The sequence below is a fragment of the Dipodomys spectabilis genome, unplaced genomic scaffold (assembly GCF_019054845.1).
Source record: "Dipodomys spectabilis isolate Male_0828 unplaced genomic scaffold, ASM1905484v1 ptg000085l, whole genome shotgun sequence".
Taxonomy (NCBI): Eukaryota; Metazoa; Chordata; class Mammalia; order Rodentia; family Heteromyidae; genus Dipodomys; species Dipodomys spectabilis.
The window spans coordinates 8,008,616-8,023,449 of record NW_024870762.1 but is presented as its reverse complement, the minus strand read 5'-3'; the positions used below and the strand labels follow the sequence as shown (position 1 = coordinate 8,023,449).

The 14,834-nt window shown below is 39.8% G+C and overlaps 6 non-coding genes across 6 annotated transcripts; 2 read left to right on the top strand and 4 right to left on the bottom strand.

Annotated features, from left to right (window-relative positions):
- Window positions 1-606: 606 nt before the first annotated feature.
- Trnai-aau lies at window positions 607-680 on the top strand. The gene has a single exon. It is a non-coding gene; the product is annotated as a tRNA-Ile (tRNA).
- A 701-nt stretch (window positions 681-1,381) lies between these two features.
- LOC122111578 lies at window positions 1,382-1,509 on the bottom strand. Its single transcript, XR_006148027.1, has one exon. It is a non-coding gene; the product is annotated as a small nucleolar RNA SNORA63 (small nucleolar RNA).
- An 875-nt stretch (window positions 1,510-2,384) lies between these two features.
- On the bottom strand, window positions 2,385-2,467 carry Trnal-uaa. Its single transcript has one exon. It is a non-coding gene; the product is annotated as a tRNA-Leu (tRNA).
- Window positions 2,468-4,709: 2,242 nt separating this feature from the next.
- Trnat-agu lies at window positions 4,710-4,783 on the top strand. The gene has a single exon. It is a non-coding gene; the product is annotated as a tRNA-Thr (tRNA).
- Window positions 4,784-6,361: 1,578 nt separating this feature from the next.
- Window positions 6,362-6,434, bottom strand: Trnav-cac. Its single transcript has one exon. It is a non-coding gene; the product is annotated as a tRNA-Val (tRNA).
- Window positions 6,435-12,988: 6,554 nt separating this feature from the next.
- Trnaq-cug lies at window positions 12,989-13,060 on the bottom strand. Its single transcript has one exon. It is a non-coding gene; the product is annotated as a tRNA-Gln (tRNA).
- Between the last annotated feature and the right edge of the window lie 1,774 nt (window positions 13,061-14,834).

Here is a 14,834-nt window from a genome sequence, read left to right as displayed (position 1 = left end):
ATGGACACTTCAATCGAAACCGAAGGGAAAAAAAAATAGAGACTAGATTGAAATGGCTGTCTCTCCTTGGAAAATTGTCACAACGTAGACCACAGACTCATTATAAACTCTAGTGGTCGAGCAAGATCTCTGTAACCCAAAGTGGGGGAAAATGCTTGCCCACCACTGCGTTTTAAATAGGCCTGTTCTTCTTCTCTTAGTGTGGATAAGCAGATGACAAGGATGCAAGTTCCCAGGTTTCCTGGACTCTGCAAAGAACTGACCTACCCTAAAGGTCTCCAGGAGCGAAAGGACTCTGCGCCCCTCGCGCAGGGGCCGAATCCCCCCGGCCTGTGGCAGCGCCGTGGATGGTACATTGATCCGCTATTGCGGGCTCCAGCTTGAAGCAGATTTGGGTTTGTCTCATCTTCAGGACGTAGATCTTTGTGACTCAGAATTGGAGATTTAAACACAAAAATCATTTCCCCAAGAGATGCAGGTGCTTTTTTGTTTTTTGTTTTGGAAAAGATCGGATAATAAAGAAATGGAATGAATTGTACATTAAAAAGTCAAGCAAATGTTGTTTGAGATTAATTTACATTTCAAAAGAGGAGAGGTGGGCGTCTTGGCCGGTTAGCTCAGTTGGTTAGAGCGTGGTGCTAATAACGCCAAGGTCGCGGGTTCGATCCCCGTACGGGCCAGCCGTAATTTTTGCAGGTGGAATTTACTTAAGTGCGTTTTTACACCCATGCATGTGCTTCCCTAATTTGCACAAATTCTCAAAAGATAGCTTTACATCAGTCCATGTTCTTCTTGTTCCTCCATGAGTAAAATACCAAGTAATTGCTTTCTCCAAAAACAAAGGATACATTCATTTGACAAACCATATATAGATATATAATATAATACATATATAACATATAATATATTACATATATGTAGTATATTCCATTTATTTAATAGATTTATATATTATATGTAACATATATTTAGATATATTAATATATAATATAATAATATATATACATATAGATGATAAAAAATAGAAGCATATCTATCAAGGCAATATTTATCCAGCTCAGAAGCAATAAATCTGCTGGTCAATACATAACCAATTTCTAAGTTTCTCCAGAGGATGGCTAAAGGTATTAATTTAGTATATATTTAGTGGCAGAGAGCACTTTTTAATTTATCAGGTACTTTCTTAGATACATTTCAATCCTCACAATCTTTAGTAGGTTAAAGATTGTTATCGTTAAAGAACAAAGAATTATTGGCTCAAAGAGTTAATGGGAAAGCCAGAATTAGAATATGTGATTGTTGAGTCACAAAGTCCATGATATTTCAAATCCTATTAAGGATACTATTCTGGTTTTTTTGTTTGTTTGTTTGTTTTTTAAACATGTATGAGACCAAGTGTCCTGGCTGGTACAGGGGTATAGCAGACAGGTATAGTTAAGAAACAACCTTAATTTGAGCAGGGGGAACAACACAATACTTAGCAGCTTTATGGTAGTCTAAATCCTGCTGTGGTTCCCTTACTTTTAAAGGGAATAGAATTGAGGACACTGGCATTTCGAATAATTGGGGGAAACAGTCAATAATGGTACTAGGATTTCTGATAGTCGTATGTAGAGTTGTACAGTTGTAAATATATCATACATTTCATATGTTATAAGAAGGAAAATGCAGACAAGTGAAAATATTAAATATAAAATCCAAATCTTTAAATTATTTTGTAAGGAGGATGGGCATTTAAATTTAGATACAAAGCCAGCAGATCAACCTTGGCTACAAGAAAACACTTTTGATGTCTAACATCATGAAGTTTAAAGGCAAATAACAAACCAGGCCCATCTTCTTGCAGTTTATATATATATGTATTTTAATTAGCTGAGTCATATTTAATGATCTTCACACAAGTCATAAGAGAAAAATCTGACAACTATGTAGAAAAATTCAGAAAGGATATTTATAAGCAATTCACAGAAAAGAGAATTCAGATGCCTCTTTAACATATAGAAAGATGCACCTGGGAAATACCAAATAAACTATCACAAAGGGACCATTTTCACTTTTCACACTGGGAAAAATAAAACCAAGAAAACTCATTCTCTACTGGAGAGGAATTAATCAACCCCTCTAAAATGCTGAAGACACGGAAAGCTCTTGTAAACTTCGTTTATCCAGTACAACCTTTAGTAACAATGAGACTCCAAGCTGGGTCGTTTTCATGTCTTGGGGACTACAGAGAGCTGCTAGTTTCTTTATGATTTTAATGGCAAATAGCTCATTGGATGAGTTTCTCTTGGAATACTCAAAATGTATTAGCAGGTAATGTTTATGTAAAAAGAGAAATGGATACGTACTTGGAGTATGAGCTTTAAGAAAATACAAAATATATCTACCGAGAGTGGGGTTCGAACCCACGCGGGCACTAGCCCATTGGATCTTAAGTCCAACGCCTTAACCACTCGGCCATCCCGGTAACCCGAGGAGCTGGTGGGAAAGGATTATTTTATTATATCTGATGCATCTGTGCTGAAGCTGCATCCCAGTTTTGTGGAATTTTAAAATACGAGAGTGATTAATATAGAGAAAACACTGCAGTACTTCCAGAAAACACGTTCCTCCTCACACGATTACGTCTAGGGTTCTAGAGAAATCTTCGTTTTTTAAAAAACTTGATTTGAAAAACCAGTGGCGACAGAGAGGATGGGGGCGGTGGGGAGTAGAAACTATGGCACCAACATCACCCCTTTATCTGTATTTTACCAAAGGCGTGGGCTATCCTTTGTTGTTGTTGTTGTTGTTGTAACTGTTGTTCAGAGGTCACCTGAACTGGTCCAGACACACTGCAATGTTGGAGGCATCCGGTTTGGGGCCCAGGGGACATTACATTCAAACGAATTGCTGCTGTGGTGAATTCAGACGTCTTCAGGGTCCACAGAGGCAGTTCAAAGTCTTTCAAAGATATTTAGCTCAATATGTCCACAAAAGGCAAATATCGTATACACTTTATACACAATATATCAGTGTTATTTCTTTTCATGGCATAATCCCTGAGGCCAGGGAGAAAATGACTGGAAAACCCCCAGTCCATCAATTCATGGCACTCTTAAGCATTATAGGAAGAGCCTGTGTTCTCACGAGCTCAGGTGAGGATAATTTATGGAAAGTAGCTAGAGCTCTACGTAGCCTTAATTTTGGTGCCATGTTAGCTCATGTAAGTTTGCTTTGGCCTCACCCTAACAAAGTTTACAAGCAAGATACAAATGGATCTTCGGACCTGAAACGGACAGGGTTTCTCTAAGCTATGGAAAATTTGAGTGCATTGCCGGCAGTATCTCGGAATGGAGAAACAAGTGGGTGAACTTAGTTTGGCTGAGGAGTTCCAAGCAGAATGGTGAAAGTGATTCCTAGTACTTTTTGCTGCATAGAGTGAAATGTGAGATGAGGGACATAAGGCAAAAGATCTGCTAGATATAAAGAAATCACAATGGGCTCTGTTGGAAAGGAAAACTATTACTCTCAGCTGCTCCAGAGTGAAAATCAAGCCAAAATCAGGAAAAGATTTTTATTATGGAGGCTGAAGCAGGTGGGTTGTTTATGACCAGAAATTTGCATGGCATGCACTCTACCGCTGAGCTACCTTCCCAGCCCATGACCAGAAATTTGAAAAAAAAAAAAAAAAAAAAAAAAAAAAAAGCAAGCCTGGACAACATAGTTAGATTCTGTCTCAGAAAATAAAACAAAATAAGACCCATCCACCCACCCCCAATCCAAACAAAAACCAAAACAAACAAAACCAAATCCAAAGAATTGGTTTTCAAAAATTTAATCCAGAATGACATTAGGAATTGTAGTCCAAAAGGTAAGTGACACTGTAAATGTTTTAAAACCCAGAGTGAATTCAGGCAGCCTCTGAACAGAAAAACAACCCCTAAAGATGCTAAGGACAGATCCCATTGATTAAATAACAGTCCTATAAACCCTTAGGAGTGAGGTCCTGCAACACCCTTCATGGGAAGCCCAGGCTAGGCAAGCGCTTATTTTCAAGAGGTTTTTGAATGTAGCTTTTGTTTAAAAAGAAGTTGGCAAAAATATTCCAAATCTAGATTTTTTGGGGGACATACATTCAATGTTGTAAGCAATCACATCTGTATTGTCACAACAAGAAAGCAGACACAGACCATGTAGAACTGCTAAATGAGTGAAAGTGGCTGCCACATCTGCTCATATGTTGGGGGACAAGTAACTTATGTTACATGTCTGGATATTGAAACTTAGAAGAATCTGAGTTCAAAGTCTAATACTGCCACCAGAAAATGTATATATGTATGTGTATATGTATACACACACACACATACACACATGCGCGTGCACATCCACGATACTCTATCACTCCCTGAAGGAAGAGATAAAACAAGAGCTTAGGCAGACTAATTTCTAGGTGTGAAGAGATGCAATGATTCTCAACAATATCTCTTCTTGGCCAGAGTTAATAGTCTGATGGTGTCCTTGGGGTATAGAGCAATTTTCTGAAGGTAGATGGACTTTCAGGCTCTGTGGTTGTTTATTCTATAGCAAGAAAATTCTTTTTGTGGTTTTGACTGAGGCCCAGATAAATGTGCTTGTCATAACCCAAAGAAATCATTGAAATACAATTCTTGACAGAGAGATGGAATTTTGTAAAATAACAAAACTTAACATGAAACTACAACTTGCATGGCTCTGTGGCTTAGTTGGTTAAAGCGCCTGTCTAGTAAACAGGAGATCCTGGGTTCAAATCCCAGCAGGGCCTTCTTCCCTTCTGTGCTAAACTTTAACTTCTCATTTTAAGCAGATTCTTTACTTGATGAAGGCACATTCAAGTGGTTGAAGATTTATACCTAATGGGGCACTTAGACTTGTCTTGATACTTGAGGCGCTTTGTACACAATGAGACTGTGTGTAGCTAAAGGGTAGAGTATTTTACTAGGGTAAGTGAAGGAAGCCCTTCCCACATTCATTTCCTAGGAATTAGCAAACCTTATGTTGGAAATCTATCATATAGATATTTTCCACATTTCCTAAGAAACATACACTTCATGTTGTTGGGTTTATTACAACTCAAAAAGAAGGTAAGAAAAATAAAAGAATGTTATAATACCTATTTTTCTATGTAGATTTCTAGGGATGTCACTAAACGACCTGACTAGAGGAGGAACTGGATGACATCTTAAGAAAAAGATACAAATGATTTGTGATCAAACACCAAGACAAAATACAAAAAACTAATAAAAGGATGAAGGTAAATGAGGTCTGAATCTCAGATAATTTCTTAGATTGAAGATTAAAAGCCCAAGAGTTGGGCCCTGCTGGCTCATGCCTGTAATCCTAATTACTCAGAAGAATAAGATCTGAGGGTCATATTCCAAGCCAGCCCAGGTAGGAATGTTATCTCCAGTTAACCCAATTAGCGCATAATAAAGCTGTAGTTCAAGTGATGGATCACCAGTGTTGAGCAAAAAGACAGACAGACAGACAGACAGACACACACACACAACACACACACACATATACACACACAGAATAAAGTTTTAGGTTTTGTCTGCTCTTGCTCTTTTGTTATTCTAGGGCAGTATTTTCAAAGAATTACATTCTATCAATGCTTCTCTTCATCCTTACTATTTTGAACAACATTCTTGCCTACGGTATTACTGTCAGCTTCTTGCTTGTTTGTCTCTGTAAGGAATGATTAAATTGTATGAGTGCTTCTTTTATGAGTGTTTGGAACGCAATTTGTTACATAACATTGGCTACATAATTTGTGCAAAATGAAAATGTTTCTTGTTTAAAGACTAAGAATTTCAAGGCAGCAATAGTAGAAAATCAAATCCTTGCCCTTGATATGGATGGGAGGTAGCAAGCACATGTCCTTGATTATATTTAGGAGTTCAATTATTTGACAAAAGACAGATTTTTTTTAATATTTGAAAATTAAATCTTTATTGTATAAATAAGACATTATAGGATTAAACAGAAAAGTAAGTTTTATATTAGCTCAAAAAGACAGATTTTTAAGACACTTGGAAATGGAAATTAAGTGTATATGAAGGACCCTAGAGGGTTGAAAATTTAAAGTTAACTCTTTCTAAATGGGAATAGTACTTGTTCTCCAATTCCACTTATTTTCTCAAAGAGCTACAAGACCCTGTAAATAGCACCTGGATGGGATGCTTCCACTGGGGCAGATCCTGCTTTGCCATTCTAGTCTCCTGTTGTTTTGGGGGTTTTATTGGCTAACATAGCTCTGTTTCATTTTTAGATCTTTGAATGGACTCGTTCTTTGAAAACTGTCGATGGTAATCATGCATGTTAGGAAGAAAAATACATTCTGTGTTTCCGCCCGGTTTCGAACCGGGGACCTTTCGCGTGTGAGGCGAACGTGATAACCACTACACTACGGAAACGCTTCCTGCAAGATTTTGCTCTCTTACGTAGTTCTAATACGTTTTGGGTACATTAGCGTTAGCTCCTGAAACTTTAAGGCCTTGTATTTAGGTATTTTACCCAACCAATGTTTACAATTACGTTTTAAAATCTGATCAGAGAGCAGCAAGCACCACGGTGAATTTAGGAGCAAGTGGTAGAGCAAAGAACCTCAAGGTTCAGGCGTAGGCTCAGAGTTGAAGGCCCAGGACCAATACACAAAACAAACAAACCCTTCATACTTGTGAAATAATTATTGATTATTACTGAGATTGCTTAAAAAGGAAACTTGCATTTGATTTCCCACCCTCTATTCCTTCCTTCCTCTCCTTTCTTGTGCCCATACTGGGGCTTGAACTCAGGGCCTGAGTGCTATCCCTGAACTTTTGTGCTACCACTTGCTCTAGAGAAAGAAAGCAGTATCAGATAGTGTCACTCACTGATCAAGTCCATAAATCTATTTGCTTCATTAACACCCAACTCAGTCTTCTTAGATTCTTGTCTACCTGCAGCCTGTATCACAGAGAGCTGTTCCATTCTACGGTTGAGTGCTCAGCTGAAGAGTGAGCAGTCACAAAGAAATGACTGAATTCATCAGGACCCAATGTTGCAATCCACGACAACGGGAAACAAGACAGTAAAGGACACCAGACCTTGCAACTCAGGTTTGGGGCACTACAGGCTGGCTTCCGCCAGCATCAAGTACCCTGGGTCCATTGGGTAGGATATAGGGGCTTAGGTATAGAAAGAGAGATCTCAATTTCCCTGAAGTCACAAGCACTAATCATGTGGTATAATATTACTCAAGTGATAAGTAACTTCTTTATCTTAAGAAGCAGGTGTAAGCAGTAAATGACTGATAGTTTGCATAGATTTTTGTCTATCCCTAAGTTTCCAGAAAGTTTGGTGTGGAATGAGCTAGCCTTCACTCAGGATACAAGTCTGAATTCCTAGCAAGCCAGAACTGATTGACCTTTCCAGTAAACTCAGCTTCTGAGAGTTCATGTTGGGAGGAGGCATTCCATCCTTCCAAATACTTTTGGATCTCACAGCTTGGCCTTTGGGGGCTCTCAAAACCAGATTTTCCAAAAATACATCGAAGGGCCATGGGAGCCTGTTTTTCAGTGAGCTCAGTGTTGCTCTTGCTTCATATAAATTGTGGCATGTGTCTTCTGTTTCACTGTCTTCTATTTTAGGCAATTGGTTAAACTATTGCCCAGAATGCAGTGGGAGGAAATGTTCAGACTCCTATTCTGGGAGGTTGGCTTACTGATGATCACCACAAATTGAGAGTCCTCCCTTGGGACTGGTACTTTTGAACATGAAATTGGTGCAGTGAGCTGGGTCTGATAGAACTATGGCTGATGGGGAAAGAGAGAAGGGTGATACACCCCAGTATTTATCCCTAGGAGAAGATTATCTATAGTCTGAGGCAGAATGTGACATTCCCCATCTGTGGTGCAAGTGGAGCATGCTCAGTGGATACTCTGTCTGCCCTGGCATGCTTATTGAGCCTGGTGAAGGAGAGCTTGCTAAATAAATCTTAGGCTTCTGTTGTCCCTTGTTGCCTTTCTGGAAATAATAACTGTGCTGTGTGTAATTTCTTAGTATGTGGAGTGTATTCTATCATGGACTCGGGAAGTTGGTCAAGGTACTGCAAGATTGCTTTTGTTCCTGGTGTGGGGGGGTGGGCGGGGCCGAGAGCGAATGCTGATACTTGCCAATGACCTCTGCTTAATGAATAGAAATCAGTAGCCTCTGATGTTCATGTTGTTTGTTATCTTGATATTTAAGTTTCTTGAAAGGGAAGAAACTAGGCATGTAAAGCACATCAGATATGTGGGTCTAGGTATGGAGAAAGGCCTTGTGAGGAAGGAGGGAGAAGGTGGTCATCTGCAAGCCAAGGAGGAAAGGTTTTGGGAGAAACCAAGGTTGTGACTCTTGAATCCTGAGCTTTTAGCCTGTAAGACAGAAAATAAGCTTCATCACAGTCTATATGATAGTTTGTAGTGCAAGCCTGAATAAACGGAATGCAGGTGTCTTAAACATACAGGCGAGACTGATATTTTGTTTTATAAGCTGCTGGTCCCCATGTAAATGGAGGAAAGGGATGTATGGAGCAAAGATAGAGAAATGTCCAATTGGTGTTCTCACTAGGAATCTTTGCTGATGGTAGGATGGGAACACATGCCCTGGCTTCAAATCTGGATCTGAGAAACTGATGTTTCCCTCTCTGCCCGCTGTACTCTCAATTGCCACTCCTCCATGCCAGAATCGGCCCATTTCTTTGCCACTTCCCTTGTGAGAAATGTCCCAGGATACAAGAACTTTTCTTTGTAACCCTAGGCTGAGGTCCTAGCTCAAGCAGTAGACAGCTTGAATCAGGAGAACCTGGGTTCAATCCCTCATACCATAAACAAAGAAAACAAGCATTCTTTCTTCATTTTGCTCATTTATGTATTTGTAAATTTCCCTATTGTTGTTTTAGAGGTGCTGTAGAGCGGGGTTACATTTACATAGTCAGGTAATAAGTACATTACCTTTCACACAGTATCATCTGTTCCCTCACTCTCTGCTCATTTATTTATGTCTGTAAGTACTGGGTTCTCCTGAAGTAATTAATTCCTTTAAAATTCATCCTTAATCTTTCCTTCAAAGGGTTTGCTCCTTTAGCTTTTAGAAATTAGGTAGCATCCTGACAAATGTGGACATGGACAGGTGAAGAATCTCAGGTGTGCTCCAGTGCCTATAAAACCAAAGGAACCTCATTACAATGACTAGACATGAGCAGTTGCTTAGGTAACCTCTGGGTATCATGTGACAAGCACCTTGCATCTTCCTCTCCCTTCCTCACTGGTTTTTCAGTAAAGAGGCCCAAGTGCCACAGCACCTAGATCCTTGAAAGAAAAAAGACAAACCCTCATGGAGAGGAAGAGAGAGATTCTGGATTTTTTACCCAAATCTTATCTTATGACAGGTTGGGTTCTGGTATCTGGTGGAGGCGACTAACAGAACGAGAAACTGAGTGAAAAATTCAGGAGGAGGTAATAAATTTCATATATCTCTATATCGTCCTATCTATCTCCCTATCTATTTATCTGTCTGTCTGTCTGTCTATTCTAAGTGGTAGTTACTTCTATGTTATAAAATGGTTCACATTAAGGACTACTAAGATACTAAGGTCCCATGTCTACCTGGTGGGATCTGGTTCAGTTTTGCTCAGGAACCATCTTGTCCACCTGAACCATTTCCAGCAACTTTTCTCATGTTCTTCTTCTGTAACTTCTTCCTAATATAATTGCCTTAGTGTCTCTCTGGTTTTTGGCAAAAAAAGTAAGAAATTCCAAATGGAATTGCTGGTATGTTCATGACCACCAACCCCATGCTTATCCTGGGACTGGAAAAATAAGATTTTAATGAAAACAAAGAAAGACTGAAAAGACAGGAAGTAGAAGTTTGGGCAAGAGGAAAGCTATGAAATAGTAGAGGATAAAGTGTCAGAGGTCTCTGTGTAGGCCATTGGTCTGAGACAACCCACTTGGGCTGTGAAAGCTGTCTGCTGACAGGACTACAAATGAGCCTTTTTCTTGAGGGCAGGGATTTGCTAATTCACTCCTCCCTAAACACAGTGAGTCTCACTTTGTACCTTCCTATTTTCTTTCCAAGCTTGGGTTTCTGAAGACCTGGTTGGATTTACCCTGGAAGAGATGTCACACTTTGAATCATCTTTGATAGAGTGGAAAGTTCAACTTGTTTGGGAGGACAGAATCTTCTGGTTCATGCAAAAGAAACAAATCAGAACAAAAACAATAACAAAATTTGCTGCATTGAAATGGATATTTCCATGATAAGGCAGTAAAGCAGGCTGTACGTGCTGCCAGCAGAGTGGCGCAGCGGAAGTGTGCTGGGCCCATAACCCAGAGGTCGATGGACTCTGCTATGCTATCCCTTTTGTCACATATGACTTCCCCAGTCTATTTGACTTCCAAAACGGAAAGCAATAGAATCTTTGGAGGGTGTATCTCATATTTAGAAGTATGAATGATATTTTTAGGTTCTTCAAATGTTCACCTAACTCCCTTTTTAGTCATTTTAACATTTTTATTTTCTTCAAATGTTCACCTAACTCCCTTTTTAATCATTTTTAAAGTGAAGTTAATCCTATTTGGGAAGAGAAAGTGACAAATTGTACATTTTCCTCCAACAAGTTAATGAGTATCTTCTAGTAAATAGAATATATACTGTGATTGTGTAGTACATTTTCTTCCAACAAGTTAATGTGTATCTTCTAGTAAACAGAATATATACTGTGATTGTGTAGTTTCTTGCATCTACAGAAAAAGCATCACTTGAGTTTTTGCTCAGGGATTGGTTACTGTGAATCAATGCTAAATTGCCTATTTACTTAGGTGGAATTCTCCTGCTTCTTTTGCCCCTTTGTTTATTCCTATATGTGAGATCAAGTCATGTAGTGAATTTTCTAGCTTAATCTATGTTATAATAACCTTAGAAGGCACCTTTTGTAGTTTCTTTCCTCCCTATTTGTACAAACTAGATTCCTGGGAATGTCATAAGAAAAATAAAACAAATAGTAGAAACCATTGGAATACATTAAATAAAACTTTGCATTACAATTTCATGGACAAACTCAGAAAAGAAACACATAAACAGAATTCTTATTGATGTACTTGCCAAAAAAAAAAAATGGAGAGAAAACTGTTAGTTGAGAATAAAAAAGGGATCAGGGGAAAATACAGCCAGAATGCTCATTGTACTGTAGTATCCCAGCTCCCGGAGCCTATGGGACTTGAACCCACAATCAGTGAAAGGATGGCTAGAAGTTTTTCACTGAGCCGTGTGGCGTCTGTCCCCAGCACACAGAGCTGGAGAACAGCCCCATTTGCTTTTCATGGGGGATTTTTTTATAGGAAGGGGTTTCACATAGGTAATGTTTACCAAAGCAAGCAAGCAGGGTTACAGAACTCACGAGTTCTAAAATGTTTATACAAGTATATAGAAATGTGTAGATGTACACACACTGCATTAAGTATCCACATGTGCATGCTTGTGCATGCACATACACTTCCTTGTCTGTTCATTAAAGAGACCAAAAAATAGATATCCTAGAATCAACCTTAAGACTTCCCTCTTTCTCCCTTCCCACAGATATTGGCCTCTACATGCTATTTCCCCCACTAAAAGGAATCAGCATGTTTAACTAAATTACTTGAAGGCTGGGCCAGTAGAAATAAGTCAACCCTGAGCAATTTATTATGCTAGGAAGAAAATAAACAAAGCAGTGTCATGTTAAAGAACTCAGAAGGACAGTTTGCAAGGGTTAATTAAACGAGTTAATTTGAATATCCATATAATAAGGGCAATACTGAATTTATAAGCCATTAAAGCGATTGGCAAAAAAAATAAAAAAAGATCCATGATCATGAATAAATAATGAAGAAGAGGATGGCTCTTAGCTGGTAAATAGGAGGAAGCATCTTGCATTGCTTTTTACACTATTATACTGCATGTTCACTCCGTTCTTACAATTGTCTTCCAAGCCCAGGCATAGTGAACTTCTTATCTGCCCAAACTCATTCTCATTTTCTACTACTTCTCAGGCTTTCCTCACTCCTCATGATATGATGGGAGTTGCTTTTTCTTATTACTTCAGTGTTTTAATCAGGAACTGTCTTTAAGTGAATTTAATCTCTTAGCATCTTTATGAATCATACATTTTCTGCCCTCTTACTTTAAAAAAATAGTCTTCTAAAAATAATTTTTCACAAATGTTAGTCATTTCCCCAAAATGTAATTGCCAACATACAGCAAAATCTAAACGTTAGAAGATTTAAACTCTCAATGAATTGTGTTCACAGGAGCCTAAAGACTAACAATTTGATGTGAAGTAGAATCCTCTAAAAGTATACTTCCATAGCTTTATTTAAAAACTGAAAAATAGCCGGGCACCCAGGGCTCACACCTGTAATCATAGCTAATCTGGAGGCTGAGATCTAAGGATCCTGGCATAAAAGTCCCTGTGAGACTCTTATCTCCAAAACCAGGACTGGAGCTGTGGCTCAAAGTGGTAGAGTGCTAACCTTGAGCAAAAATAGCTCAGGGACAGCACTCAGGCCCACACCTGAACTGAATAGTGTTTGGGAATCCTTTCTTTTCTCTTCTGAAGAGAAAAACTTCTATTATATATTTGCCATGGAATTTTCATGTTTACGCTTGAAGGCTGTGACCACTCTGAAACAGAAAAATGTTTTAAGAATTTAGTCATCATTACCAGTACCTTCTGTATTTTCAATACTTTTCTTCGGGTTTAAGGTGTCTTTAAACTTTAGAGTGGTATGTAAACAACTACAAGTAAGTATTTGATTTGTGGTACTCATATAACAAAAAAAACTAACGTTTAGTTGGAAATTGATCACTTAGTGAAGGAGATATCTTTCATTCTCTACTTCCTATCTGGCTCCCATGTCTCCAAATAATTTCTCCTGACTGAAAATTGAACCCTGAAAAGAAGAACCATAGGTCCCACCGAGATTTGAACTCGGATCGCTGGATTCAGAGTCCAGAGTGCTGACCATTACACCATGGGGCCACTGGTTAGCATCTTCCCTTCAATATAAACTTTTTAGCGAACATCTTCTTTCAAACTTTCCCAACTTGATTGTCTGCAAGGTCAACACGCCAAGCATTCTCCTTTTCCTCTCTAGGAGAAAGTCTGGCATGCCTGTATCTAACCTCGTTCAACAACTGCTAATTTAGAAAAGGGAGGACCCCTCCCTCCACCTCCACATCGCTGTCGTGGTTCAAGAACTTAGTGCCACACACCTTCGTGCCCCATACCGCCCCCCCCTACTCCCCCCCCTCCCCCCCCCCCCCCCCCGCAGCCTCTGGGTCTCTGTTTTTTCACTGGGAAAGAGAATTCTAAACCAAAGCGGGCGGCCACGGCTAGCCAGGGGTCATGATGGCTTTCAGCAGCCCTGTGAGATGCGGGCTGTTACCTCTGTTTAACAGGTGAGGGACCCGCGGGAGGCAAGGGGCTTTTCACTCTTGTTCATCATCGGATCTTTTTGTTGTTACAAGAAATCAACTTCTGGGCGCCAGGAGCTTTGGAGGACACATAGGGATTTTTGTTTTTTAAAATTGAAGCCACAGGTAAGACAGTGTTTACGCAATACGGAAACACGTATGCTTGGACCACGGGGTTAGGGGACCCCCAAAGACCTGAGAGCCCGACGGAGGGGCCAGGGGGTGGGGAATGGGGCCTCCCTGCCACCGGTCCACCCCTGGCCTCTCCCTTTCATCCTGAGGAAGTGTGGGGAGAGATTCCTAAAGGTCCAAAGTTCCCAACCCCGCCTCACTTTTGAGGCCCACTCCCACTTGGCTTTGGAGAGGGACTTTGTGGGTGCGGTCAGCCGCATCCCCTTTCCAGGACCCAGCTCTTGGCCTTCTGTGTCAAGGTGGCCTTCGAATCTCTCAACCCTTTCCTGGTCTTACAGCTCGGCTCCAGAATTTACATTGCTATTTGAGACAGCACGGCTCTCACTCCTGCTTGGGCTAATAAACCATGAATGAAAAGGGACAAACCCTGGAAGAGACAGGGAGCCAATAGGATGACCCCTGAGACAGAAGCTATTCGACCCAAAAAGGGCCACAGCCAAGACAGTCATCCTAGGGGCACTGAGTCATTAGTAATTTTTGACTTGCCCAATCCGTTTTGAGCTGCTCTGATTGGTTCTGAATGTTTTGAGAATTGTTAGTTGTATTAAAACAGCACAATCCTTCAAATTGTTCACATCCTAAATGATTTTTCACTAGCAAATAATCTATGGCAGCTTGATTTTGTAAAAGTTAACTTCTTTATTTCCTGATTTCTTCCAAAATTATAGCCGGAACATTTGTTACAAAGAAAAACCAGCTGATTAAGTAGTAACAAATCGTCTTGTTTCAGAACAGTTACTAAGATTGTCCACACAACAGGAAACATAAACATTTATAATGTACAGGGTCCATAGTTAACTCATTCTCCAAGATTTCATCTTGCTAATTTCACATTGGGTTAGGTTTTTGTACCCTTCCCTACAGACAGCAAGTCTGACTAAATTGTGTGATGGGATATGTTGTACAGAAGGGTTTTTCTTGGTACAAAAGAAGTGTTGCTGTGACTGGGACAAGAAGGGGAAACCAGGCTGGAAAACTGAGGTTTTGGGGAACCAGGTGACCTGATGTGATTCCTGCTACCAGGTCCCAAGATCTCCTTAACAAGAGTTTTTACTGAGATTAGAACAGGGGGAGGGGCAACTACAGATAAATGGAGAGAATAGGGTATCAATCTATCTTGTGGTTAGACATTCATAAGGTATAATTTG